We start from the raw sequence: 26,765 nt of genomic DNA, 5'->3' as shown, positions 1-26,765 counted from the left end.
AGCCCAATGTTGTATCCTGGTTCCCTGTTTAACTCCTCTAATTCCACATTTCCAAATAATAACAACGATAAAACATTTCCAAATAATAACAAGGAGGACTTAAAGATGAATGAAGATTCCCATTCAGTACCTTAGGACCTAACACCTAAACTAGAAAGGGCAATGTCTAAGCCAAAGGAATCAATTACTAATGGTGGAATTTCCGGCACCAGAGTTAGTTTGCAGAAGCTCCTGAAATCATACCAGTTCTCCATCTGCACTAAAACAGTGCTTGGCACATGGCAGGCACTCAATAAATATGTGTTGACTCTAGATCGGAGACAATCTGACATGTGGTAGGCACTCAGTAAAAATGTACCCCTCTAGTCAGGGCCTGTGCAGCTCCCGATTACATAGTCAAAGGACAGGAAGGCCTCCCTGGAGCCTCGGAGAACCAGAAGACACACCCTCCAATAATCTCACCCCTTCATCACATCCCACAACATTATAATTTATCCATCAGTTCTATGGGATAGTATTACACACCCCCACCACGCCTGGGACCAAGGCTCGCGCACATATCACTAAGCACATATTTCTGCTGGGCCAAGCTGTGACTTCAGATCCTTCTCAGTGCCCAGTGTCTGCTTCGTTTTGCCTGTAGGAGATAATGTGTGTGCCACCTGGATGCTGTGCCTCCAATGTAAATTCCTCCTGTGGAGAAAAATGTTTCTAGAGAAATACATTGAATTTACCAACCATTTGTGACCTGGATATCATGTGTGTATGGGTCTTTTGTTTTTGCCTGCGTTTGCTACTCCTTCTTCTGGGGCCAGCATCCCAATATTCCTTGGAACCCCCTTTCCCCACTCCCAGTTCAGTGGAGAAACAGCTTAGAATTGGGGGGAAGTGGGAAGAGAGACAGATATATTCTAACTAACTTATTGGCCTCCTAAGTTCTTTAGATACGTGATGTCATAAAATCCTTTTAGCTTTGGCCAGCTTGAGGGGGTATTTTTGCCTCTTATACCTGCAAGAACCCCAGCTAAACCCCGTGTAAGTACGGATTTGGGTACTGAGGGGTGATCCCAAGGTGACAAAGTGTCCCTGTCTTTCACGAGCTTCCCAGTTTAGGAGGTGGTTAAGCACAGACTCAAGTAAGCATTCACAGTGCCTGCTCCAGTGAAGAGCTGTGATGGAACCAGAAAAAGCACCCCCGCCCCTGAGTGCCCCCCTTCCTCTACCGGGCAGCTGATGATCTCCCAATGCCCCACTAGAGCCCACCGAGGTCCTGGACCAGAAGTCGGGAAACTAGATATGAGGTGGTAACTTGGACAGATCACCCTGGGCCTCAACTTCCTCATCTGTAAAATGGGGATGAAAATGCTACATGACACCCAGACAGAAGGTTGTGGAAAGGAGTTCAATGTACAGACCTCACAGGGATGGGTGGTCATCAGACAAAGGATAGGCCACCTCTGGGGCAGACCCAAACCTGTGCCCCTTGGGTCTGGAGAGGGAGGGCTGGAGGTAGTGAGGCGAAGGCAGACTCCACTGCACCACGTTGCCTCCTCCAGACAAACCCCAGATGAGAGAGACCTGAGGAACGTTCTAATCCAAGCTTTTCCTCCCATGTCCAGAGCATTCACTCATTTGAAATTGGGCCTTCTCCGAACATTTGCTGGGGGAGGGGCATTTGGCGGAGGAAATCCCCCACACTGCCTTTTTATCCACTGAGTAGATCAACCTTCCAGTGTCATCGGGCCTCCCCATGCTGAGGTCCTCCCTTCATGCTGTTGTCCACATCCCCATTAAGCCAGACACCCTACCCTGCCCTTCCTCCCAGGGGACAGAGGAGTTCCAGGTGGCAGGGTCCAGAGCCAGAGGAAAGGTCAGGCCGATTTGCAGCAGCTACTCTCCCTCAAGGAGTCACCGCTGCCTCCCTGGCCCTCTGGGAGGCCAGAGGGTGAGGGCCAGGGTCAGGGTCGGGCTGGGGCCAATGCCCAGGACTGACCTGCCTGTGGCGAGGGGCGTCCAAACCCATCAGACCTGACGCCTCCCTTTCAGCTTTTCATTTCCTACAGCAAACCTGCCCCAGTTACAGAGACAGGCAAGTTCCCATGCAGCCCACGCACCTTCAAGCCAAGAGGGAGAAAATTCAAAGGTAAGAAAGACATTAATTCAGTCACTGCCCCACCCCCACCATCACCATCACCAGCAGTGCTGTTGGCTGCCAACACCTTGGAAGATGCCTCTGTGGGCATCCCTCTGCCTCTGCACCAGCACTCGCTCTTAAAACAGCATTCAGTTCTGAATTACCAAAATCAATTACTCCAAGAAGGAACTCAGGCAGACAGGCGCTAGAATAAAGACAGCAGATAATTCCCACCGTCAGGTAATTGCTCCCTTGAGAATTTCAGATAATAAAAGAGGAATCTTAAAAGAGAGCATTTTCCCCCAGAAAGGAAGGGAAGACTGTGCATTGCTGAGCAGAGGGCTCTTCTCTTCCTTGCTGTCTTCTCTCCCCTTCCTTGGCTGTACCCCTGCAGCACTAACCTACAGGAGGGTGACAGGAAGCCACGGGGATCAGGGTAGGAAACAGGTGGCCCTGGGGACAGTGCTGGGTTCTCAGAGGACATTTGACGCTCATGTCTCTCCTTGGCGGGGATACAGACAGGGCTCTTGTTGCACGTAGGCTCCGGCACACAGATTGGCAGCTAATCTCTCTATTCCACGTGTCCATCTCATATCCTCATAGGCCAAAAGCTGTTTGAGAGCAGTTCCTTGGATGTCACTCCCAGCCCCTCCTCATCACCTGGCCTCAGGCATCCACATAAAGGACCTGTCGATTGATCCAGGAGGTGATGGAGGGGCACACAGGTTTACCAGGGTCCAGTTACTGAGCCCTCTGGGCCTTGGTTTCCTTGATGTAAAATGGGAGATAGCATCGAAATATTATGTAGATGTCACAATGCCTCATCCCCAAGAATGTCACAAAGCCTTGTCAATAGGTATTCCAAGAATAAAGTATCCCATGGTCAGGGGTTTGGAGAGTTCTGGGGTAAACAAAGGTCAGCAGGTTTCTTCACTGCAGGACTTCTCAGAGCCTTTAAAATTGCTCACGTGGATTGGTACTATACAAAGGGGCACAAAGTATGCAGCCTTTTCCAAAATTCCTTTTCTACAACGCTGCTCACCAGACTGCCATTGCATGGAACATACTTGGGCCGACAATGGCTACAGACATGAGGCATAACAAGAATGTAAAGGCATTTAAAGGGGACGATTGGGGGCTACAGGAAAACTTCATGGATGGCACAGTGCTTGAAATAATTCTGAAGGAAAAAGGAGGGGCAAAGACAGGGTAGGGGACATGCCACACAGAGAGGACGGCCCAAGCAGGAGCCAGGCGGGAGCACCCTGGTCATGCTGGTCCTGGTTGTTAGTGGAGAGAAGTTGGTGAGGCTACAAAGTCAGGCTGGGAGGGTCTTGGGGAAAAGAAGAAGGTGAGGGGTTTTTTTAAGATCCCTGAGCAAAAATAATGGCTTACTTGTAGGAGTACTTAGCATGTGCTGGCACTGTGCAAATCCCAGTTCCTACAACACTCCTAGGAAGCAGGTGCCATTGTAGCCATCGTTTTAGGGCCAAGGACAAGTTAAGTGGCTGCGTTATCCACACAGTGACTGAGTGGCAGGGCAGGGATTGGCAGCTCCCAGCATATCAACGTCAGAACCATGTCCTTAACCACTGCACTTCCCTGCCCAGAACCCAGTGCCAGCAACACCATCAAGGCGTGGAGAAGAGCTGAGACTCCTCGCCGTGGGAAGCCTTCTCCCTCCACGGGGATTGATTCACACTCCATCGGCCAGTCCGCCCCCAGTACAGACAGAAATCATTCGTTCCAAATATGTTAAAGGAGTCTGCAACCACCCCCTCCTGGAACGGACAGGAACGTGCCAAAACAGCAAGTTGGCACCGACAGACATGTGGCCAAACCCATCAATATCCTCGACAAGATTTATGCTTCCCAAGCACGTGGCCCACTGCTTGATTTATGGGGCCTGTGGAGCTATTCTAAGAGGGAGCAGACCGCTCCAGGCGAGGGAGGCCTCGTCCTCACCAAATATTTCAATAATCATCTCAATCACAGTAAAGAAAGCACCGGGCCACTTCCTGCTCTTGCTCAGGGGAGGGGGAGGGGGGAGAAAGGAAGTGAAATTGTTTGCCTTAATTCAATCAGGTAATTAACTAGACAATACAAACAGAAATTCCAGCAAGGATAAAAATACTTAAAATCCCTGTCCTGCTTGGGGAGGAGGATGTCAACAACAGGAACCCAGTGTCAGAGGGGAGAAGGGAGGGCGGAGAGGTGTGTCCCCCAGCTAAAAACAACAGTGCCGGCCGCCGTTTATAATGATGGGCACTGACCCTGTGCCAGCTGTGTGATAAGCACTTTCTATGCATTACCTCACTTACGCCTCAAAACAACGCGATGAGGTAGGTGTCACTATTATCCTCATTTGACACAGGAGGAAACTGAACTCAGGCAGTGAAATGACTTGCCAGAGGGCACACCATGGAAGTGACAACTAAGTGAGGACTCATCTCTGAATTCAAAGTGTTTCTTCATCCACACCCCTCTGTTCCCTCTCCACAGGCATGCCAGAGATAAAGGGGCTCTAGCGATGTTCCTGTCTAAATGGGGAAACTGAGGCAGGGCTGGACACCTCTCCCTCGCCCCCAAGCATCCTGACTGCCAGGCCTGGAGCCTCCTCCCAGCTGACCTGGCTGCAGGGCTGCCATAGAGAAGCAGGCAAGATTGGGAGAAGTGATTTTACAATCCTGTCTGCAGAAACCTGGGCAGCTGTCCTCCTGGGGCAGGCTCCAGCCCCACAGCCTCCAGGAAGCCCCTGCCCTCTGCCTTCTTGCCCTCCCCACACACCAACCTGTGGCCTGACAAACACTGTGCAAGCTTTCTCCCTAAGGGTGGACCCTGGAGGTTCTCAGGAAGGAGGGAGGCACTGAACCTCACACCCCACCTTCACCGGGCAGGCCTGCTTCAACAAACACTCACCCTTGTGACTTAGATGGCAGAAGCCAGCTCTAGTGGAAAGTGAATGACAACCAAAAGGTAAACTGCTATTCAAGCGCCTTAAAGAAATATTTCCCTCTATTATCTCCTTTCTCTATGCTCCACTGTCGCTCGCTTCAAAACCATACTTGAAAACCTTTTGGTTTGGCTAATTTGAGCCACTGCACATCTTTACAAGAGAAGTAAGTAGTTCATATAAGTCTCTTTAATTCAGGCGTTTCTATACCCAGAACTTCCTTCACCAGAGGCTTAATCACACCTCATTTCTCCGCATTTACACTTTCACAGGAGTCAGCCCAGCAGCTGACGGCACAGGAGGCAATGACTGACCCCCGGAGCTGTGGAGCAGGGAAGACTTTCATTCAAACTCGAGCTCTGCCCCTTCCCAGCTGGGTGACCTTAGGCAAGTCACTTCTCTCTGGGCCTCGGTTTCCTCATCTGTAAAATGGAGATAACAGGACCTCGAAGATCTGGTGTGGGATTCAAATGGGCTAATTCTTAGAAAATCTTGAGCCCAGTGCCTGACCCATGGAAAGTACTCAAAAAATGTGAGCTGGAGCAGTTGTTACTACAGCCCAGGGAGGGTCTGCACCTTGCTCAGGGTCACAGAGCAAGTGCGAGGCAGAGCAGGCACTAACACCAAGTTCTGGCTGCTGGTCCAAGCTCTTGCTCGGCACAGAGCCACTCTCCTGGGAATCTGTGAGATGGTAACGCCCAGGGGCTTATCATGGCCCAGCAGCTTCCCCAGGCCTGCAGTACACAGGCCAAGTACAAAGTCCCATCCAGCAGGTTTGTTTTTCTTACACACACACACACACACAAAATCGACAAGTGCCTCAGAGTGAAAGTTCCCAAACCTTGGCGTCCTCCCCCATCCAGAGGTGAGTAGTGATCTCATCCCTGTGACTAAGCCGACGCCCGCCGACGCCAAGAGACCTCTCTGAGAACCCGCAGGCTTGGCGCTGCTGGCTTCCAGCCCCAGGAGGAGCCAGGGCTGCAAAACTGGGATTCTCACACAGTTGGGAGGCCCTGCTCCTGGAGCCCAGAAAGGAACAGAGTGGCCCTGTTCCAAAGCAGGGTGGTGCTGTAGCCAAAGACCAGGATGGAGCTGGAGACCTGGGTTCGAGTCCCAGCTTTGCCATGAACCTCTTGTGAGTTTTAGGGAAACCCAGGCCTCTGTCTACCCATCTCTAAAATGGGTGGATTATAGATTTCTAATGGTCTGTCCAGCCCAGATCTGGTTTAGCCCCAGTCCTGCCCACCAGGGGCCTCTGGGCTAACTGGGGAAGGAGCAAAGAGCTAATAAAGATATAGATTAGAGGACAATGGGCATTAAAATGTGCAGAAGGGGAGGCCAGTGTTGCTGGAGTGGTTGGTGCCGGCTGCCTGGAGGAGCCAGGGCCGGATCAGCGATCCTAATGGGAGGGGGGTGGAGCTGGGAGCAAGGAGCCCAGTGTCGGAGGCACTAGGGCAGCCTGCAAAGGCTTCAGGGTGAATCAGGCCAGAAGAGGAGAAGAGCCTTTCCCCAGAACTCAGCTACCGCCTCCTCCCTTCCTCTGAATTCCTCCCATAATGGGGAAGATAGATAGACAGACAACCAGGAAAACCTAGATTCAAAAATAGAAAAAACCAAGAAACCCAGATATAGACTTTGCCCAGAACTGGCTCCTCCCAGAACCCAGAGGCAGAAGAAAATGGGGTCCTTCCTCTTCTGTGGTGCTGGGTTCCAAAGGAGAGGCGTGGTTGGACGGGGTGGCTTCTGAGGATTTTTAAAAACATGCTCTACCTAACACCGTAAAATGACACCTGTAGCAAAGCCGGGCTGTAGGGGTGGAGGGCACCCCATTGCAGTGCACTGTTGATAAAGCAGGGAGCTGCTGAGCTCTGGAATCCTCAATGGCTCCCCGTTGCCTACAGCCTCATGTTCACTGTCCTTATTATGGCATTTAGGTCCTCGATTGAAGGTCCTGATGGTACTTTCCTGCTTCACTTCCATCACTTCCCCACCTCCTGCTTACAGCCTCTAGCTGTTCCCTTACCCCATCATGAACCTTTGTGTCCTGGGGCCTTAACCCATCCTTCAGTCCTTAGTCTCTCACTGTCCTTGCTGATTTGCTTAATAATCTACCCCTGTGTTTCAACCAACCCCCAACCCCCTTTCCTGTAACCTGTCAACTTTAGACTTGAATTAGGCTCTCCGCAAGAGTAAAGAACGCAGACATAGGGGCTGGGGGACAGACCTAGGTCCTGCCACCAAATTTTGGGTACAGCCTCAAGAGAGGAACTGGACACACACTTCCACGAGCTCCTTTACGAAGTGGGCAGTGCAACTTCTACCTACGTCAGTGGCTGCTGAGCCACTCTGAGATAATGGAGCCAAGGGCTCTGCACAGCCTCAAGTGAGACACGAACTTGGGGATGGCTATTTTTAACTCCCCACATCCTGGCCAGAAACAAATCCGTCACACACCCTGGAGATCCCTATCAGGGGGGCTGGCAGAGACTTTTGGGAATTCTCTCCTCTCGGAAGCAGCGCCAGCATTGATGGCTTTCCCTCTGCCGGGAAAGGCTTACAAGGGCTTGCTCTGGCCAGAGCCAGCTTCCATTATGCCTGGCAGGGCCCTCACTGCCCCTGTCAAACAGCCATTTCCTGGTTGGACTAGTTGTCACATATTCTCCAGCCGGTAACAGCCAGACAGGGTCACCAAAGATGCTGAGAAGCGCCATTCATTCATTGACTTGTTTACCTCACACTCCTGCATGTCTCCCGCTGCGGAGGTGGGACCTACTGCAGGGTCAAGCAGAGGGGCCAACCATGAGGCACCTGTGTTAGGATGCCCAGTCTAGGGGCAGAGTCAGGGGTGGAGACAGATAAACTGACAGAGCAAAAATGAGTGGGACAGTCAATAACAAAGGCATCATGGAGGCTATGAGGCTCCAAGAGGCCCTGCCAGCCTCCAACTGGGCAAGGGACTTGGGTGGCATCTGAATGTAAAGCCAATCCATCATCAGTCTCATTTGTTTTCCTCCAGCATCCCCAGCAACCCTCAGAACTTACTTCAAGATGGGTCTCTAATAAGTAGCAGTCACCGTAACCCACAGGGAGATGGGAGCTTCCTACTTCAGGGCAGAGAGCTCCTGCCTGGTGCCTGGCCCCCCTGTGCGGGTGTTGACTAAACTCATAAGGACATTGCCCATTCTCCCTGGTCCCACCTCGCCTACCTGCCACTGCCTGAGTTCACGCTCATCAAATGATGGGAGCGGGGAAAATGACTCCAGTACAAGATTTTCACAGAAAAAAAAGCCTCACTCTGAATGGGGCCATCAACATGGAGCGAGCCCTGCCCCCTCGGAGCCCCGATGGGGCGCGATGAGCACCACACCTCGAGTAAGGGAAGCCAGTGCAAGTCCTGGGCGGCCTCTTTCTGGCTGTGTGAGCTGAGCCGAGCATCTCCTCGCTCAGAGCCTCGGTTTCCTCGGCAGAAAGTCACGTGGGCACCGAGAGAAGGACTTCATTAAACAAGGCCCTCGCGTGAAAGCACTTTACAAACCCAGAGGTTTTATAGAAATGTTTCGTATTTTAGCATAAATTCTTTGTCCTCATTTTTGCTCTTTCTCTTTTGGCCTCTGGGACTCAATGACCCTCTCTGAACTCAGAGACAGTTTCCCTGGAGATTCTGGCCACAAATAACTGTGCAGCCCTAGGAAAGTCATGTGACCCCTTGGTGCCTATGGGGCCACATCTGTGGGACCCCACACCATCCCAGTGACCCCCAAGACCCTTCATAAGTATTTTGCAAACTCTCTCATGAATTCTAAGGAATCAGGTGGGTTTGGGCTAGCTCATTTGGGCCCTGAAGTTCAGCCTGCAGTCAGGAACTGACGCCGTGCTCTTTTCAGAGCTGCTTCCAGGCTGCTCTGTCTTTGATGGCACAAAGCCATAACAGATTTTTTTAAAAGCAGATCAAGAGCGATCCAGAGGAGGCAGGAAAGTCTTTTTTCACACCAAAGGCATCTCTCTGTCCCTCCCTCTCCTGGAGCCAGCCTGGCCTGGAGGACCCCCCACCTGTTTGCCTTGGAAAGCAGGGTATAGGAAAAATGCTCTGAGGTAGGAGCAGAAAAAACAAGCCCAGTCACAAGCCAGCTCAACTCTACAAGGCTTTCTGAGCCCCCTTCAGCTCCCATCCACAACCCCCGTTATCCCCACAATCACCTCCTGCAGTATTCCTAGACCAAGAAGGGCCCTTGCCTGGCCCCACCCACTTTTTGAACACTGAGAGGAGAGGTAAGGCCAAGGCCTTGCCTCTAGAAGTTCAGAGCCCATCTTGGAGACAGGGAAGCTACTGATGAACTGTAAGGCAAGGTGGCTGATAAGAGCTACAGGCCAGGACCGTGCAGGGGGACAGCTCACCCTTAGGAGGGTGACGAGACCAAGTAGAAGTGACATCTGTGCCAGACCCAGAGGGGCAGGAAGAATTTGGGCAATGAAGCAGTGGCCAAGAGAGAAGGGCATCCAGGAGTCACAGGCAGAGACCAGGAGTAGAGCGAGAAGAGGGAGGCAGGGAGAAAAGCTAAGTGGGTACGGGGCCCTCATCACCAAGCCAGTGAACATGGGTTTGACAACATGGGTGGGTAAAGGGGAGCCAACCCCAGGGAGGGAAGAAGAGACGTGATGGAGGGGGAACTGAGGGCAGATGGCTGGCAGAGGCTGCGGTTACCAGGGCCTGCTTTAGGAGGCCAGGCTACCGGGGGCCCGCCCTGGGCATGGAGAGCAGACAACTGGATCCCCTCGGCCAGCTGCTCGGCTCCAGGGAGAAGGTACCGCCATCCCGGCACAGACACCATTTGGGAGGGGCCAGGCTTGAGAAAGGCTGGGGACGCCCACGGGAGAGATACATGGTGGCTCAGGAGGGAGATAAAAAACTATTCCACACCCTCTTCGTCTCTTGGATAAGGGTATTCTGGGTTGAGGGGGGGCTCAGCTGGGTTGGTCTCAGACGCCATGCTCCCCTTCAGCTCCTATCCACAACCCTCAGTCATCTCCACCATCACCTCCTGCAGTGTTCAGAAGACAAAATACTGTAATTCTGAGGCGAGCAACCTCACCCCACCCTAGGCTGCCTCCTGCTGCCCCCCTCCAAGCTCCCTCAGCTTGTTGGACACTGAGCCCCCCAAAGCCTTTCTGACTGGTTTTATAACAAGCCCCAGTGCAGTACCCTCCAACCCAACCCAACAACTCACTCAGATCCAGAGCCCATCATGGACCCCACCCCCGGAAATGCAGGAAAAAGGGCAACCTGTGAATGTCAACGTTGGAAAGAATCTCAGCAATCTAACTAAACGCCTTCCCTACTCCCCTTTACAGACAAGAAAACTGAAGTTTTAAGAGCTGACCAGCCCTGCCCAGGATCACATGGCCCAGGGGTGGCCCAGTCAGAACCCAGGTTTTCAAGGTTCCAGGCAAGGGCTCTGGCACCAAAGCCACGGCCAGGTGGGGCAGAGGAACAGTGAGGTTGGGATGCGGTGCAGAAAGGCCTATGCTTATTGTCAAGGGACCTTGGTTTGAGTTAGAAATTTGCCACCATCTCCATGCACACTGACGTGAGAGCTTTGGCCATGTCACTGCAGCTTCCTGCAATCCAGTGACTTCTTCCATAAAACAGGTGTTGGATAAGTCTGCGCTTTCTGCAGGAGCAAACAGGATCCAGGTGGGACAAGGGCTCTGCACAGCAGAGCTAGGAGATCAGGTCTGGGATGGTACGGAGGCCTAGGCAGGCGATTCCTTTCCCCTCATCCTCCCAGCAGCCAGCCCCACCCAGCCAGCCTCAGGTCACGCTTTTCCCCAGAGCTGCCCACGGACCAACAGAGCAGCCTCCAAAGGGAAGGAAGGATAGATTTCTACTGGATTTTACAACTCAGATGCACACATGGCAGACCCACCCCTGTCCCCTCCCCAAAAAATTGAGGTACAGCACCTCCTGTCTGAGAGGTCAGAGGCCATCACAGAACCATGGAGGGGGAAGGGATGTGTGAGGGGTCCTGCCCACCTGTCCTGAGTCCCTACTACCCTGGCTGAGAAATCTGAGCACAAGGGCCTCATCCAGAGTGTACCCATCCTTCTAGAAGCACAGGTCAGAGGCCTTGAGTAGTGGGGAGTGAGCAGTGCCCCCCAGGAGCCACAGTTTGCTGCCATGCACATCCACTTGTGGCAGGAGAGGCCTCAGCTGGGCACCTCTATCCTCCAAGCGGCTGCCCCATAATGCCTGCCAGCCACCCAGGAGGCTTCCAGTAGCACCCCACCAGTGGCCGTAACATCATGACCATTTTACAACTGGGTGAAAGCCCCAGAAAGGAAAAGTAACCAGCTCAAGAGAGGGAAGCCAAGACTTGAATTTAGATCTCTTGGACCCATGTCCTATATTCTATTCCTAGGGGGATTTTAGAGCTATGGTTCTCAAACTGTGGTGTACATGAGAATGGCCTGGGCAGTTTTCAAAAGTGCAGATTCCTAGGTCTGGAGTAGAGGTGAGGAATTCTGCATTTCAACAAGTGCCCAAGTGATTGTGATAAAAGTACCATCAGCACACATCTCTCACACACACACACACACACACACACACACACACGCACACCCCCATGGGAACCCAGGACAAAAGTAACGATTAGAAGCTTGGGCTCTAAAGGCAGATACTAGGTTTAGGATGTACCCCAGCTCCTTAAAGGTTATATGACTTTGGGTAAATCTCTTAACTTCCCTAAACCTGTTTCTTCATATGCAAAATGAGGATAAGAAAATAACTTCATGGGGTTGTCTCAAGGATGCAAGGAAATAATGTGTGTAAAGCCCTCAGCACAGGACCTGGCATATAATAAACACTCAATAAATGGTGCTACGATCATTGCGAAACCCAGTTCAGTGTGTTAAATGCCTAAAGGAAGGAAAAGAATGCCAGGCACTGGGGGACTGCAGTGGATAATTGAGCCAGTAAGAGGTGCCTGCAGGGTTGTACTAGAACCAACCAGTGGATAGAAGTAACAGGCGCACAGATTTCCGCTCCAAACAGGAAGAATTTTTTAACAAAGTGGAGTTGCCCAATCATGAAGCCAGCTGCCTGGTGGGCTGTCACTAGAGGATCCCAGAGAAAAAAAAAGACTAGCTGTTTACCAGGTAAGGAAGATTGGGGAGGGGGTGGCCTGGATAACCTAGAAGGTGACTTGGGGCCAGTTTCTGCAGGTCAGCCCCTTTCCCTGTCATGCTGGTTAATTAGTACATTTGCATCTCCCTGATATTTACAGGGAACCTTTACTTCCAAGCATCCAAAAGGGATGAGGAGAGATCAGTGGTAGACAGAAAGCCTATACCTTATGAATAGTTCATGACAAGGAGGGAGACGGAGGGGCTGTCTTAAATCTGAGGTCTACAGATTATGCCTCGGAGCGTATGTGCATCTGTGCACTTTTCTCAAAAGGGTTTGTTGAGAGTGGTAGGTCCATACCAACTTTTGACCAAAGGGGAAACTGAGGCACAAACGGGCTGGGTCCCTCAGGCAGCAAGAGGGCCCACTCTCTAGGATGCAGACTGGCAGCCCAAGGCTGTTGTCTTATGAGCCAGATGCTTTCCATGCCTTACTCTCAAAAGCCTCACTAGATCCCCCTGGGGTGGGACCCTTGAGCTCAGAGAGGTTAGAAAACCTGCGCAAGGACACACAGCTAGTGAGCAGTGGAGCTGAGGTTTGAACCCAGGTTCTCTGGGCTCCAGAGCCGGTGTCTGGTTTTTACCTCTCAGGTGTTTTGTCCTAGGTCAAGAAAAGATTGAAAGGAGTTTGGCTTTGACATTGAGGGGAAATGTTAAAGAGGATGGTCCTCGTAGGTGACAAGCTATCTACTCATCCACCCTCAGTCAAAATTAAATTCTAGTCAAAATTAATTCCCCCCTTAAATAGCAGAAGGGGGCGGGGAAGAGGAGCGTAGTTTCTATATGACTCAAGCCAGAAACCTCAAAAATATGGGCCGCTCAGAAACCAGAAAACTTTTCCCACAATCATTCCCACTAGGCAGGGAATTGGGACCTGGATGGAAGGCTTTGGTGCCTATTGCCACTCTGCCTAGCTCAAGGTGTTTTCATGGAGGGCAGGGTTCAAGGAAGCCCAGGAAACCAAAAGGAGACCTCACTCGACTCCGCCCCCTCCCCGAAAATTGAGGAGTAGCAACGGGTTTAACAAAACAACACCCCAAACCTGGGTGCCCTGGGGTGCCTGACTCTGGGCAGAGAGGAGTGGCTATCCAATCACCAACCCCTCAGAGTGGGCTGGGGAGGATTTGAAGTTTTGGGAAACCACTGGAAGCGTTGGAGTTGGGAGGCTGGAGATCCCCCCCACCAACCCTCAGCTGGCTGCGGCCCCGCTAGGTGTGCCTTCCTTGTAACACCCACAGCGATTCTCCCCCAAGGACCCAGAGATACAGGCAGGGCGCACAGGAAAGTTTCAAGGGTCAATACACCAGGTAGACACCCTGGTGGCACCGGGGCTGTAACGTAGAAGGTGTGAGTAAAGCAAAGTCGCGGCCCACTCCCCTGTCCTGTACCCCCAGTATCTCCTACCAGGCCCTCCAGACCCTCTCCAACCCTAGATCCCTCTGGGACCGCTGCAAGCCCCCGGGCCCACTTCATCTTGATCTTACCTCTACCCGCCAGCGGGGCCGCTCGGCGCTGCCATCCCACAGGCGCCGGAGCCGGCCCAGGGCCAGGGTCACGAGGCAGTGGGATCGCGGGGTCGCCAGGTGGCAGGAAAGTTTCCGTAGCTCCAGCCAGGCGGAGCACAGCAGAACGGGCCAAGCAGGCGGCGGGCCGGGCAGGAGTGCGCTCTGGCCAGCTCCGCGCCTCCTCCTGCTCCTGGGTGCTCCAGCTCCCGGGCTTCTCTGGCCACCCAGCCCGCCCAGCCCTGCCAATCCGCAGGCCCAGCCAACCGCAGCTCCGCCCGCCCCGCCGGCACAGAGCGGAGGTCGGGAGGGGAGGGGCGGGGGCGCACCTGTTTGACCAATCCACCCCAGTACTGCAACCCCGCGGGGCGGGACTGGCAGGGCGGACCCCCTCGGCTCCCGGCACACGCCTCTTGTCCCCGCTTTGGTTCAGGACTTAAGACGGGCCACACACCCCCTCCTTTCCACCCCCGATCTAGGCCAGGCCACACGCCCCTCCGCCCCCACTCTCCAAGCCCTGGCCCCGCCGGGTACAGCGCATCGGCTGTCTCAGCTAGCCCGCCCAGGGCCTCTGTGCCAGCCGGACAGCGCTCTTCACCAGGCCCTGAGGATTTCAAAGATAATACCCCGGCTTTCGCCTGGAGGCTCTCGGGGCACGCGACTGAGGAGTGGACCAAGACTCTACCTTGCTCACCCCTCTAACAGTCTACATCGCCCTCTCCTCCAAGGATTTTCACAGTCTGCTGACCCCTTAAACTTTGCTGTGGGCCCCTGCCTCCATCTCTGAAAGCAGGGGCCGAGAACTGATGCTAGATGCAGAGATTTGGGAGATAATGGGGGGTGACGAGGAAGGCACCTTCCCACCAACATAAATTCTCGAGGACTTCATCTGGGTTGGAGTAAATGTCTCCAGAATGCTTGCGATCCTCTTTAAAGGGTTCCCCAACTTCTCTTGGGGTCACAACAAATATTAAACCTTGACGATTTTTTGTCCCATTTTCCAGATAGGAAGACTGAGGCCAAAGGGAGATGATCGCTTCTCCGACCCTGGTGGTGAGACTGCAACTTTTCAAACTAAAGGTAAGTGAACAGAGAACACCTGGCTCTTCTCCACAAGCCCTGCGCGGATGCTTGGGGTCTCCTCCACCTCGCCCCCCGCTGCGGACCTGGGGTGGGGAAGGAGAAAGAGGCCCCAGCAAGTGCCTGGGAAGAGCGATGGACACGCCCGCAGGCGGCCCGGCCTTACCTCCGCAGCAAATTGTGTCCTCGCAGAGCACGCCGGCGGGAGGCCCCAGCAGGGGCAGGGAGGCCCAGGCGAGCGCGCGGGAGGCCGCGCCGCCGGCTCCCATCCCGGACGGCCTCGGCGGCGCCTCGGCCCGCGGACCTGCCACCCTTCGCGGCACCTGTGGAGACAGCGCTGTGCCTGCGGACACGGCCTCGGGGGTGGGACGTGAGCCAAGCCCGGGGTGGGGCCGTGCGGGGCTGCCCGGGCTTCTTAGACTGTCGCGGCTCGGACTCCCACAGTCGTGGCCCCGGCTACCGGCGGGCTCAGTTCGCACTGGGCAGGGCGCTATTTTTAGCGAGAGCTGCTCTCCCAGTTGGACAGACAGAACCAGTTAATTTGGCCGCTGGGGAAGGGCTTGCACCTGTAGCTCCCCGGAACAGCAGCCGCAGCTCTACTGAAAGCTGATCCCTTCGCATTCCTGCCTTGCGAGGCGGGAGGGCGGGAGGGCGGGAGGACGCCTGTAATTCCTGGGGGAAGCCAGCATCCTCTCTGAAGGCAGCGCCTGGGCCCCAAGTGCACGCCCAGCATGGGGCTCTTTAAATTGACTCTGAAACCCCACCAGACTTCCTCCTGCTGACCCCAGGCCTCAAACCACTTCCCACAAAATGCGCACTGCAGGTCCCACCCTCCCTACTGGTCTCCAGCACCGGGAAGAGGCCCCCAGACATGGGGTCTAGACCCTAGCACCAACAAAAGCTGACACGCACACATCGCTCAGGAGCTCCTGGTTGAAATAAGGAAGGAAGGAGTGAAAATCATAGTCCAGATGAGTGGGTGGGTCAAGTACAGCCTGGGCAGTATTACTAGCATGGATGCAGAAGGTCGCTTTGAAATCCTGCAGAACCCCGAATCTTACACTTTCTGGCTGTGTGACCTCTGCAAGTTATCTCACCTCTGTGACTCAGTTTCTTCTTCTGCATTAGAAGCCCAAGAGACAGAGTGTGAGAAAGTCTTTGTAAATAAAAGCATGACGTGGATGTTCATGTAATGAGGGATGACGAAAAGGGTGCAAAGATGAATAAGACACGGGTCTTCTGTCTGGCCCTTCTAATTCAGGAGAGGAGGTTCTGACGGCCTAAAAAGGTACAATGAGACTGGATGATATTAGCTCAAGGATAGATAGATAGACAGATAGGCCAAGGGACTAGAATAGAGGCTGCAGAAATAGACCCACACATGTGTGGAAACCTGATACATGGCAAGAGGTGAGGCTGCAGTTCACTGGGGAAAGGGTGGACTGTGCTACAAACAGTGATTTATAGAGCAATTGGCTGTTCATATTGGGAAAAAAAATTGAGGTGGAATCCCTACCTCACACCGTGCATAAAAAAATCAATTCCAGGTGGATTAAAGACTTAGATGCTAAAAATATGGAAAGATTCCTTGTAATACGGAAAGATTTCTTAAAGACCTTTGTGTCTTTAGGCATAAGCTATTAAGAAAAATATTGATGCATTTAATAAAGTATAAAACCCTTGTTTATCAAAGCAACATATTGGGGACACAATATCCAAAATATACAAAGATCTTCTACAAATCAATTTCAAAAGAAACAAGAGATAATTGGGCAAACTATATGAACAGATAACTTGAAGAAGGGGAAACATGAATGACCAATAAGTGCATGAAAAGATATTGTCTCACTCGGAATAAGGGAAATGCAAAATACAACCCCAGTAAAGAGCCGTTTCATACCTGTGAGATTGGAGATCAGCAAAGACGTAGGGATAGCAGAGAGAACTCTCATACAGCGCTGGCAGGAGGGGAAATGGGTACCACTACTCTGGAAAACAATTTGACAGCATCTACCGTAGACATGTCGCAGATGCATGCACCCCAGCGACCCAGAGACTTGGCTTCTGGGGTAAGCCTACAGAACCTCTTGCTCATTGCAGCAGTTTTAACCCAGTAAAGAGTCTGAACAGCCTCAGTGCCCATCAGGGAAGAATGCATGAACAGACTGTGGAGCCCTCAGTGAAATTCTATACTGCAGTGAAAATAAACGACTAGAGCTCCCTTATGAACTAGTACGTGAGGGGTGGGGAGCAAGTTGCAGAAAATCAAATAGTATGATGTATAATTCATATAGATTTTTAAAATGTGCAAAACAAAATGATGCCATGTAATGCTAAGAATGCACATACATGGTAAAAGTATAAAGAAACTCAGAGGAATGATAGATAAATACACCATTCCGGGAAGAGTTTCTCTCTGGGGGGAGGGAGCTACAATGGATGATGGGAGGGGCTTTAGTCATATTGGTAAGGTTTATTTCTTGACCTGGGCTGTAGCTATACAGATGTTTTCTTCATAACTTTTTTTTTAAGGGACAGAACAAGCATGATAAGAATCCACGTGAAATCCAGTCCTGCTTTTGAACTTCAGTTTTCTTATTTTAATAATGTGGTCATGGTGGCTGTGACGTGCTCAGCACAAAGCCCCTGGCTCGTGGTGAAGTGCTCAGTAAACTGTACGAACATGAGGGGCCTGCTCCCGTCTCACACCCTCGTCCCAGCCAGCTGAAGCCCCCACACCCAAGCACCACCATGCAGCCAGTGCTCCTAAGCCCCCACCTCTGTCATACCTTCATGCCTTCCCACAAACTGTTTATTCTTCCTGGCATTCCTGTCCTTCGTCTCTGCCAGGCAAGGGCCTGTGTCTCCTATTATGATCCAGAGCAGCCATTTCAGCCTGTGGGAAGCCCCTGGGAGCTCTTCACTGGCTCTCCCAGACAGAGGGTTCCCACAGTGGCCTCCCACCCCACGGTCTGTGCTTATCACATTGTGGATTGTTGTTGCACCTGGTTATGGAGCTGTCTCCTCCCTGAGCAGACTGTGAGCTCCTCTAGGTCACACACCTTGTCTGAGCCACTAGTGCTGCCCCACCACCTGCATAAAGCCTGGCCCCAGAAGGTTTGTTGAATGAATAAAGGGCTGAGTGGACCTAAATACTCAAGAATAAAAGGGGCCATGCCAAACTCTCAAAAGGAAAGCAATCTCACATACAGATCTTCACTGAGTGTTCTTGGGAGGTGCTGTGACCTTTGGGGTCAGAGAGACCGGGGTTCACATCCAGGATGAGCCACTTGCCAGCTCTGTGCCCTGGGGCACGCTGTATCCTTCTGTGCCTCAGTTTCTGTGTCTGCACAACCAGGATGTGACTGGGGCTTGTTGCAAGGGGTTCTCATGAGGATTCAGTGAGATAATAGAGGCAAAATGCGTGGCCCCATTTTTGGAACAGGTAGTAATTATGTGACTATTGGCTAAGAGGAAGACGTTTACGGGGAGGCTGAAGGAACCCTTTTGCGTTCCTATGAAAGTGGGAGGCTGAAAAACAATGTCAGAGGGTGTTCTCCAATTCTGAACAAAAGCACGCGCCTGGAGGCTGGCCCAGAAGATGGAAGGGTCAGAAATTATGGTCCTGGGGCTCCTCCCTCCTGTCCTTTGTCCTACCCCTGGGTGAGGGGCTGTGCAATATTTCAGAACCACAGATCCTCCTCCCTGTCTCCCCACATCCACTCTGGCCCCCTTCAATCTGTTCTCACACGTAGTCCAGAGATCCCAATCTGGACCCATCTTTTCTTTGCCAGCTTCCATCTGTAGGGGTGACAGAGCCTGCGGCACCTTCCCCAGGGATGCGTCTGAGACGATTTACCAAATGCATCGTCTGCACTATATATGCAAAATCCACATATGTCCACTTGTTGGGAGCTTCCATCACGACAACATAGAGGATGGCAAATGGCTTATGGTCCAGACTCTACAAGATGAATTGGCCAGTGTTAGATGTTGTACAAGCAAATACGTCAAGTCACCAGGGCTACATGGTCACTGGAAAAGAACACTCTGCGCTTCACGAGTTCAGAGATTTTCTGAACTAACGAGCTGATCCTCTTTGATCCAGATCGCACTGGACAAGGTAATATTATCCCGGTGACATGGACATTAGGCCCTTCGTCCCATGCAAATGGCCATGCAAGGCAGGAACCTCACTCAGCCTAAAGTCTGCTATTTCAGTGCTTTCTCAGAAAGGTCACCAATGACCTTCTTGGTCATGCCAAAGGATACCTTTTCCATCTTTTTCTCTCCCGAACTCTTGGCTATACTTCACCCCCTGGACACTCTCTGATCTTTTCCAACTCTCCATCCTCTCCCAGTTTTTCTCCTAGTTCTCTGGTCCTCTCCTTGGCTCCCTCATTTTATTCCACTGGGCTACAAAAGCTGGAGTTTGCGATGGTCTGTGTCCCTCTTATCCTTCCAGACTCTCTGCACAGACAACTTCAACTGCATCCAGTCCGAGGGCTTAAACCGCTGTCCTTATGCCGGTGAGTCCCAAATGTTTATTTCCAGCCCAGTCCAGGCACTGTCTATTGTCTCTTGCTGGGACTTTAGTAAGAACTGAGCTGGCTCCCTACATCCAGCTGGGCCCTCTCCTTGTTGGTCTCTTTCTATGGCTTCCATGAGGTTTTCAAAGAACAGATTCAATCATATCATCCCACCCCAGCTTAGAAGCTTTTTCAATGGCTTCTTATTGTCTTCATGTGGCCTAGCAGGCCCCATGTGGTCTGGCTCCTGCCCACCACCTCTCCAGCCTGGCTTCTTGCCATCTCCCCCCTTCTGTCTGCCTTCATCCAGCTTCTAGGTCCCCAGTTATGCAAAGCTTCTTCCCATTACACAACCTGTGCACACCAGCTTGCCCTCTCCGAAACACTTTCCTCCATCCCTCTGCCCAGTTCACTTCTTCCCATGGCAGTTTAGGTGTCAAGACCCCACGAAAGCCTTCCCTGGCCTTGCGTGGCATGATCACTGGACCATTGTGTTGCCCTCCCGGGGCTGGATGTCCCTAAAGACAGGGATCATGCCTGGTTTCATTCATTGCTGCACCTCTTCCCACCCCCAGCAAATGCCTTGGCACATAGTAGATGCTCAATAAATGTTGAACAAGTGAATGAATCTGTGTCTGCTTGTACACCTCCAGGGCTCAGCTGCTCATCATCGTTGGACACTGTTAATTACCAGAAATTTCTACATCTATGTACAAATACATAGACATGTGCACAAATGTGAGTGTTCTGCCCGGTGCTCTGAGTGTTCTCTCACTTAATTCTCACTACCAACTCTGAGGTGATTCTGTCATTAATTTCCACTTGACAGGGGAGGAAACGGAGGCTGAGAGTTTAAGCAATTTGCAGAACATCACACAGCATGTAAACGGCGGAGCCTGTACTCAAACCCAAGTCTGTTTGGCTCCAAATCCTGGACTCTATAACTGTACCACACTACTGTATTCATGCACACAATGTTGCATCTTCGTGCCAACTGACCAGTTGCTTTATCTCTTATTGGGGTGGTGGGCCCTCACTTGATGATGGAAGTGAGATTCAAAACCACATGAACCAAGGCATCATATGATGAAGACCCCGGCCCACAGGAACCACAGGCAGGGGTGACGTGAATAGAGAGGGAGAGAAGGTAGCAGAGAAAGCTCTGATCCAGTGTTCGTGTGCAAGGCAGTGAGGGTTACATAGAATCAGCGGTAGAAATGTGCAAACCTTGCTCCTGGCTGAGGTGGTTGAGAATTAAATACCCAGAAAGAATGTGGCTGGAGTCAGACTCTACGAATGGAGGAAGGACCAGGAGAGAGTGGCATGAGGGTGGCTCTGCTTCCCAGGGCTGGCCTGTTTTGAGGGGCACAGCCCTACCCGAGTATAATCAGTCCCGGGTGCTTTGCTTCTGCCTCTCCATTCTCTCTCACACCCACCCCTTCTGTCCCTGGATTCCCCAAGTGCCAAAGTCAATGTCGACAGGGACCCCTCTGTGCCAGACTCTGGGCTTGGTGTTGGGGACACAGATAAACAGAACAGTGAGTTGCTCACTTGTGCAGGAGAGAGACAGTCAGGGCCCATGGTGCACCCCCGGGGCTCATGGGGTGGCTGTGGGGGCCCTGATGGCAGCCTGGGCCAGTGGGCTGGAGTGGTGGCTCCAGGAAAGTCTTCCAAGGAGATGACCTCTGAGTGTCTTAAAGGAGCAGAGAGAGAACCTACCTCACCAGGCAGAAAGGAACAAGTCCATGCAAAAGCCTGGCTGTGTGAAATGGCCCAGTGTGCTCAGGATGGCAATCAAGCAGCTATAAGAGATGGGGCAGGAAGAGAGGCTGGGTCGGTCAGCAGGGGCCCTGCATAGCGCTCAGGAACAGAGCTGGGACATTGGGGGATCTACTAGGAGACCTTAAGCAGGGGAGGGATAGTTGTGCTTGAGTTTTACAAAAATGCCTTCATCTGGAGGAGGAAGGTGGATTTAAAGGACACAGACTGGACGCTAACAGAGGAGAGGGATAACTGGGAGCGGGGAAGGGAGGACAGACAGCCCCCCAGAGGGGCTTGGTCAGAAGGAAAAGAAGAGATCGGGTGGTTGCCAGAGGGGAATATTTTGGGTTGGGGGTGGTGGTGGACACTGTGACATGCACCCCAGGCCCCCCCCTTCAAGAATACAGGACCTACTCCCCCACATTTAGGGAGGCTGCTTCAAGATGGCCCTCAGCTATCAGCCCTCTTCGGGGGTGCCCACCGCACCTGAGGTGACATGTCTCTAGGGGTGTCCCACATCCAGTGACTGAGCATTCCAGGGCCCCTGCCCCTGCTCATACGTAGGGTGGGCTGAGGGCTGCACTGAGACTGCTTGGCAGCTCAGCTTCTCCTTCGGCCTGACCCTGCTTCCCGCCCTTCCACAGTCCGTCACAAACCTTCTCCTTAACACGGTTGAGAGCCTACTTCCTGGGGAACCCACCCTGTGACAGGAAGCATGGGAAGCACTTGCTATGTGTCCTGACCCAGGAGGGAATGGAGCTGCCAGTGAGCGAGGTGAGCAATACTCAAGGGAATGAACGATTTCTTAGTATAAATGCGTCCCATGCAATATTCAGGACGTACTTCTACTCAAAAATTATCCACCATTTACTTTATCACATTCTGACCCCCTCCCTGCTCGCCACCTACGAGTGGGTTCCCCACACTGCAGCCCACGAACTTCTGACTCCATCTCTCCCTTGCAGTGGCTCCCCACTCTACAAGTCCTCAGTTGTTCATTCGAGGCCCTCTATTGTCTGATCTTCAGCCACCATCCCAACCCCAACTCCCTTCCCCTCACACCCCCCTTTAATCTTCTGCCTCTGGGTTTTTGCTCAGTGGTGTCCTCTGCCTACAGTGCCTTCCTCTATGTCTATGCTTCCAGGAAAGGCCCCAGGCCCCCTGGGTGGATGGAACTGTCATCTCCACTGATTAGAAGTGGTAACACCTCGGGCAAGTCATCGCACGTCTCTGAGTCTCCATTTCCTTGTCTCTGAAATGGGCACGATACTGCCTGTCTCAGGTTGCTGAGGAGATGAGACCATGTTCAGAAAGCACCAGACACACTTTCAAACGCTTGATACTACCCCTGCCTGTGCCTAGGTCTGTGCCTTGTACCCAGTGGACACAAATTCACGTTCATTGAATTGACCCAACTCCAAGGTCCTGAGCTTTTATAGTTTGACTTGCGTCTTGGAATTATCATGCCCAATAGTGGAACTTAGACAAATTCAATTTCCTATATTAATATGATCTGAAAAGAGATGAATAATGAAGCCACTGCAACTCTGATTACCTAACAGGTTTCTCTCCTAGTGGATGAGGGACCAAACAGGCTCCCCAGAAAGGGCCGTTTTGGAACCAAACATGGTGCCCAGCCCTTCCAGTTGGAAGCAGGTAATACCCGCCACACATGTTTATCTCAAGCCCTCCCAATCCCAGACCACAAAAGGTGATTTCTTATAACCATTAGCATAATTACCCAACTGCAACACTATAGAGAAGTGATTAGATGAGCCTGTGATTTTTGCACAGTTATTCGTCTCAAGTAAGTCACCTGAAGTTCATCTGCCATCAGGATTCATGGCTGCGTTCTGTAATCATAGGGAATTATTTTGCTAATAACAGAGGTACCTTGATCTAATTTAGTTTTAATGCCAGGAGGTACCCTCCCAGAACAATCAGCTCCAGAGCCATTCCAATTGCCAGGTTTGTTACACATTCTGGAGAGAAGATTCAATTCAAGGAGGCTGAAGTTACTTCTTTATCACCCAAAGTCATCTAGGGGCGAAATGGAATCCTACACTGCGTTTGCAGAAAAATGCAGGGAGAGGCCCAGCGATAGGGAGCTGATGGGGTGGGGGGCAGCGAGCAGGGTACAACTGGAAGACATCACCAATGGGTGAGGACCTGTCTGAGTTAGGACCACAAGGCATTCCCTGGGAGAACCCTAAATTTTCTTCCATTTAGTCATTATCTCATGCATTCCTTTATTCCACTTTTGGAGTTTCTCCTTGGCAAGACCTAGTCTCCACTGTTATTTGGGTACAAATATTGATAACAAACACTTATACAACCCTATTCTAGGCATTTTACACATGTTAGCTCATTATATCCCCTGAAGCAGAGGAGGGAGTATTCTATTATCCCCCATTTTACAGATGGGAAAGACGAGGCAGAGAGAATAAGAAACTTGCCTCAAGTCACACAGCTAGTAAGGGGTGTAGCTGGAATGTGAACCTTAGACCATGAACTTCCTCAAGTTCATAGGCAAGGAAGAATCCTGAACCTACCAGGATGTTTCAACCCCTACTCTGTGCTTTCATTCACCTTTTACAACTACTCTGGGATGGGGGTGTTGTTAGCCCCACTTTATCAAGGAAGATTCTGAGTCTCAAGAGAGGGTTGATTTGGCCAAGGCCAACACAGTGAGTAAATGGAGGAGTTGGGAATTTGAACCCTGAGATTCAGGTGCTGTACCTGCCTTGGCTAAAACCAGGAAGTCTGTGCGGTGTCTATGAACAGTTTGGGAAGCAGGCTGGGTATAATGTAGTTAAACTAAGTGCCACCCAGTTCTGCTCTTCCCTTCCCGTTTTGGGGCAGTTCCTCTTGCCACCCCCACCCCTTGCGCCAGAAACCAAGTGTCCTTTGTTGTCATTCCATGTTACCAAACCACCTACTTTCAGATTCCTATTCATTCACTCATATGTTTGTGCCTGCAGCAGAGGGCTGCGTGGGTCAGTGCAAGGGCCAGGAGGCCCACGTGGCTCTGCCACGCCTTCCTTTCCAGGCCTTGGTCTTCCTGTCTGTGCAAGAAGGAGGTGGGTTAGACCAGTGCTTTTTAAACTGACACAGAACCCTCATTTCAAAGGAAAAATTTCAAGCAAGCCCAGCGTTTACATAGGATAAAACTGAGCTTGCTCTGGGCAGAGTTGTGTTGGGGGAAGGGGGGAGTCTCCCCTACTAGGCAACTTCTGGGCATCTGCTTGCCACCCCAGGACTCCTCCGACACAGATGGAAAACCACTGGCCTGGACAGAGTGGTGCCCTCAGGACAGAGACCGTTGCATCCAACACACCAGGCGCCCACTCACTGAGGCTGGGGAGGCTTCCTGGAGGCAGTGATGACTAAGGGGCACCAGTGCATGAGTAGGAATTAGCCCAGTTTGGGGGGATTGCAAGTGGGAGGAGGCAGCATTCCAGGGTCAGAAGAGAGGGGTGGAAAACCATGGAGGCCTGTGGAGGCCAAGTGTTTGAGGTGCTATCAGTTACTTGGTCTGGCCGAAGCACAGGGGTGGGGGGCCATGGCAAGTGGGGTGAGATAAGTGTCCTTGAAGGGCTGTCCGAGAACTGTGGGCTTGATCCTGAGGGTCATGGGAGCCAGCGGAGGTTTTAAGCAGGGGAAGTGGTGAGTCCAGACATGTGTTTTAGAAGATCATCTGACTGAACAGGGTCGGGGGTGGGGAGATGGTGAAAATGGGGCTTCCCCTTGTCACCTGTCCAGCCCTCACACTCCCTCAGCACTCTCCACAAAGCCCGGGATCCCTCTGAGGCTCAGCATGTTGGCAGGAGGGAAGAAAGGCTTTGGGCGCCAGCCTGGAAGGCAACCTCTGACCCCTTTGCCTCCAGGACCTCTGGTCAGGATGAATTTGAAACTCCATCCCACTGGCTGGGATGCTTTCATTTCAGGGCCCCTAAAAAGGGCTTGTTGTGAGCAGGAACACAGGTAGGTTAGCTTCCCCACTCCCTTCCAGCACCTTCTGTCCAAATCCCTGGCTCAGACAAGCGCCTGCCCCAGCCTTACAGCCCCTCTTGGCCCTGGATCACTGCCCAAGGCCACCCCCCCACCCCATGCTGAGGTGGGGGAGGGAGGCTCCAACCCCAAACACAAGCTCTTTTGTTCCACCCCTCCACTCAGCCCTCAGCCCTGCATCTGAGTTGGTGGAGGTTTTCCTGGCACTCAGGTCAGCTGAGGGATGTGGCCTGATGTGGGCCTGAGGTGCTGGGGACAAAGGCTGGGACAGGCCATTTCAGGCTGCAGCTCCGGGCCCTGTCTCTCCCCGGCTCAAATCCCTCCCGTGGCTCTTGCTTACTCTAGGGCAGTGGTTCTTAACCGGAGCAACTTTATCCCCCGGGGGAACATGTTGCAATATCTGGAGATATTTTGGGTTGTCACAACTTGGGCTGGGGAGGAAGGCTGGTTGCTATTGGCATCCCGTGGGCAGAGGCCAGGGCTGCTGCGAAACACCCTTCGGTGCACATGACAGCCCCCCATGACGAAGAATGATCCAGCCCTAAATGTCAGGAGGGTCAAGGTTGAGCCACCCTGCCTGAGAGTAAAGCCCCCGGACCCCATGACTTCATCTGCCTAGTCAGCCTTCTGGGAAGTGACCCCCATGCTTCTGGCTGGACACTCCCGCCTCTGCACCTTTGCTCCCTCTGTTTCCTTTGATGGGGCTCCTCCTGCCTGCTGCCCTACACTTACCCGAAGCTCATTTCTCTCCAACCCTTCTGCTTGCCTGGAACCGCCCTCCCCTGCTGCCCCCTCCCAGAGCCATCTCTGATCCCTGATTGGCACCTGCCAGCTTTGAGTCTTAGTTTGCACATCTATGCAGTGAGTGGGCGAGTTGTGTGGAGTCCCAGGCCCTTGTAGCTCTGACACATTCCCCACTGCCTCTCCCTGGCCCAGGACAAGGCACCTGGGGCACTCAGTGCAGATGCAGACGCAGAGCTGGCTTTGGAGCCAGCAGAACTGGGGTTCAAATCTGGACTCTGCCACTTCCTGGCAGTGGGACCAGGGGAAAATCACAAGGCGTCTCTGTACCTCAGTTTCCTCCTCTGTGAAATGGGCTAGGTTTTTCAGGGAGAGCTCTGTGAGCTGTGTTATTTCCCTTTCTTTCTTCCCCGGTTCCTTCACCGCCAGGCTGGTTTATCTCCTCTGATGAGCACAGCCCTGCCGCCTGTCCCGTTGGGGCCAAGAGGAGGCATATTGGAGTTTTCTTCCTACACTCCTGAGAAGCTGAGCTTGCACTGGGCTCCGAGGCCCTGCTCCAGGAAAGCAGAGGCTGAGGCCAGGGAGCAGTGAGCCCGGGAGTACTGCTGCCTTCTTGGCGCTCACCCTTCTTGGCCTCTCTCCCTGATGCACTCTCCCCAGCCTCCTCCTGCCCTGGGCTAGGTTTCTCCAGAGGTGAGCAGCCCCCCAGACTAAGCTGAACTGGCTCAGGGGAGGGGGCACTGTGTTGTATAGAGGTGTGGTTTGGGGTCTTAGGAATTCTGGGGAGACAGAACAACCTGTCTCCCCCCTTAGAACTAGTCATGGCTCCCTAGGCGCAGGATAAAACCCAAGCCCCTGACCCTGACCCTGCTAAA

At 52.5% G+C, this 26,765-nt stretch overlaps 1 protein-coding gene across 2 annotated transcripts in view; it reads right to left on the bottom strand.

Annotated features, from left to right (window-relative positions):
- The window catches only part of DAB2IP (DAB2 interacting protein), a 182,676-nt gene that overhangs the window by 146,422 nt on the left and 9,489 nt on the right, over nucleotides 1-26,765 (bottom strand). Inside the window, exon 1 of one of the 2 annotated variants that reach the window (XM_074330951.1) lies at nucleotides 13,751-13,949. The exons of the other annotated variant lie outside the window; for it this stretch is intronic. The gene's annotated coding sequence lies outside the window, so the exon portion shown is untranslated. Of the gene's footprint in view, nucleotides 1-13,750; nucleotides 13,950-26,765 lie in introns of those variants that run through there. 2 annotated transcript variants of the gene reach the window in all.

The sequence above is a fragment of the Rhinolophus sinicus genome, linkage group LG04, assembly GCF_036562045.2.
Source record: "Rhinolophus sinicus isolate RSC01 linkage group LG04, ASM3656204v1, whole genome shotgun sequence".
NCBI classification, from domain to species: Eukaryota; Metazoa; Chordata; class Mammalia; order Chiroptera; family Rhinolophidae; genus Rhinolophus; species Rhinolophus sinicus.
The sequence above is the reverse complement of the archived record's forward strand: the minus strand, read 5'-3'. Positions and strand labels throughout refer to the sequence as shown.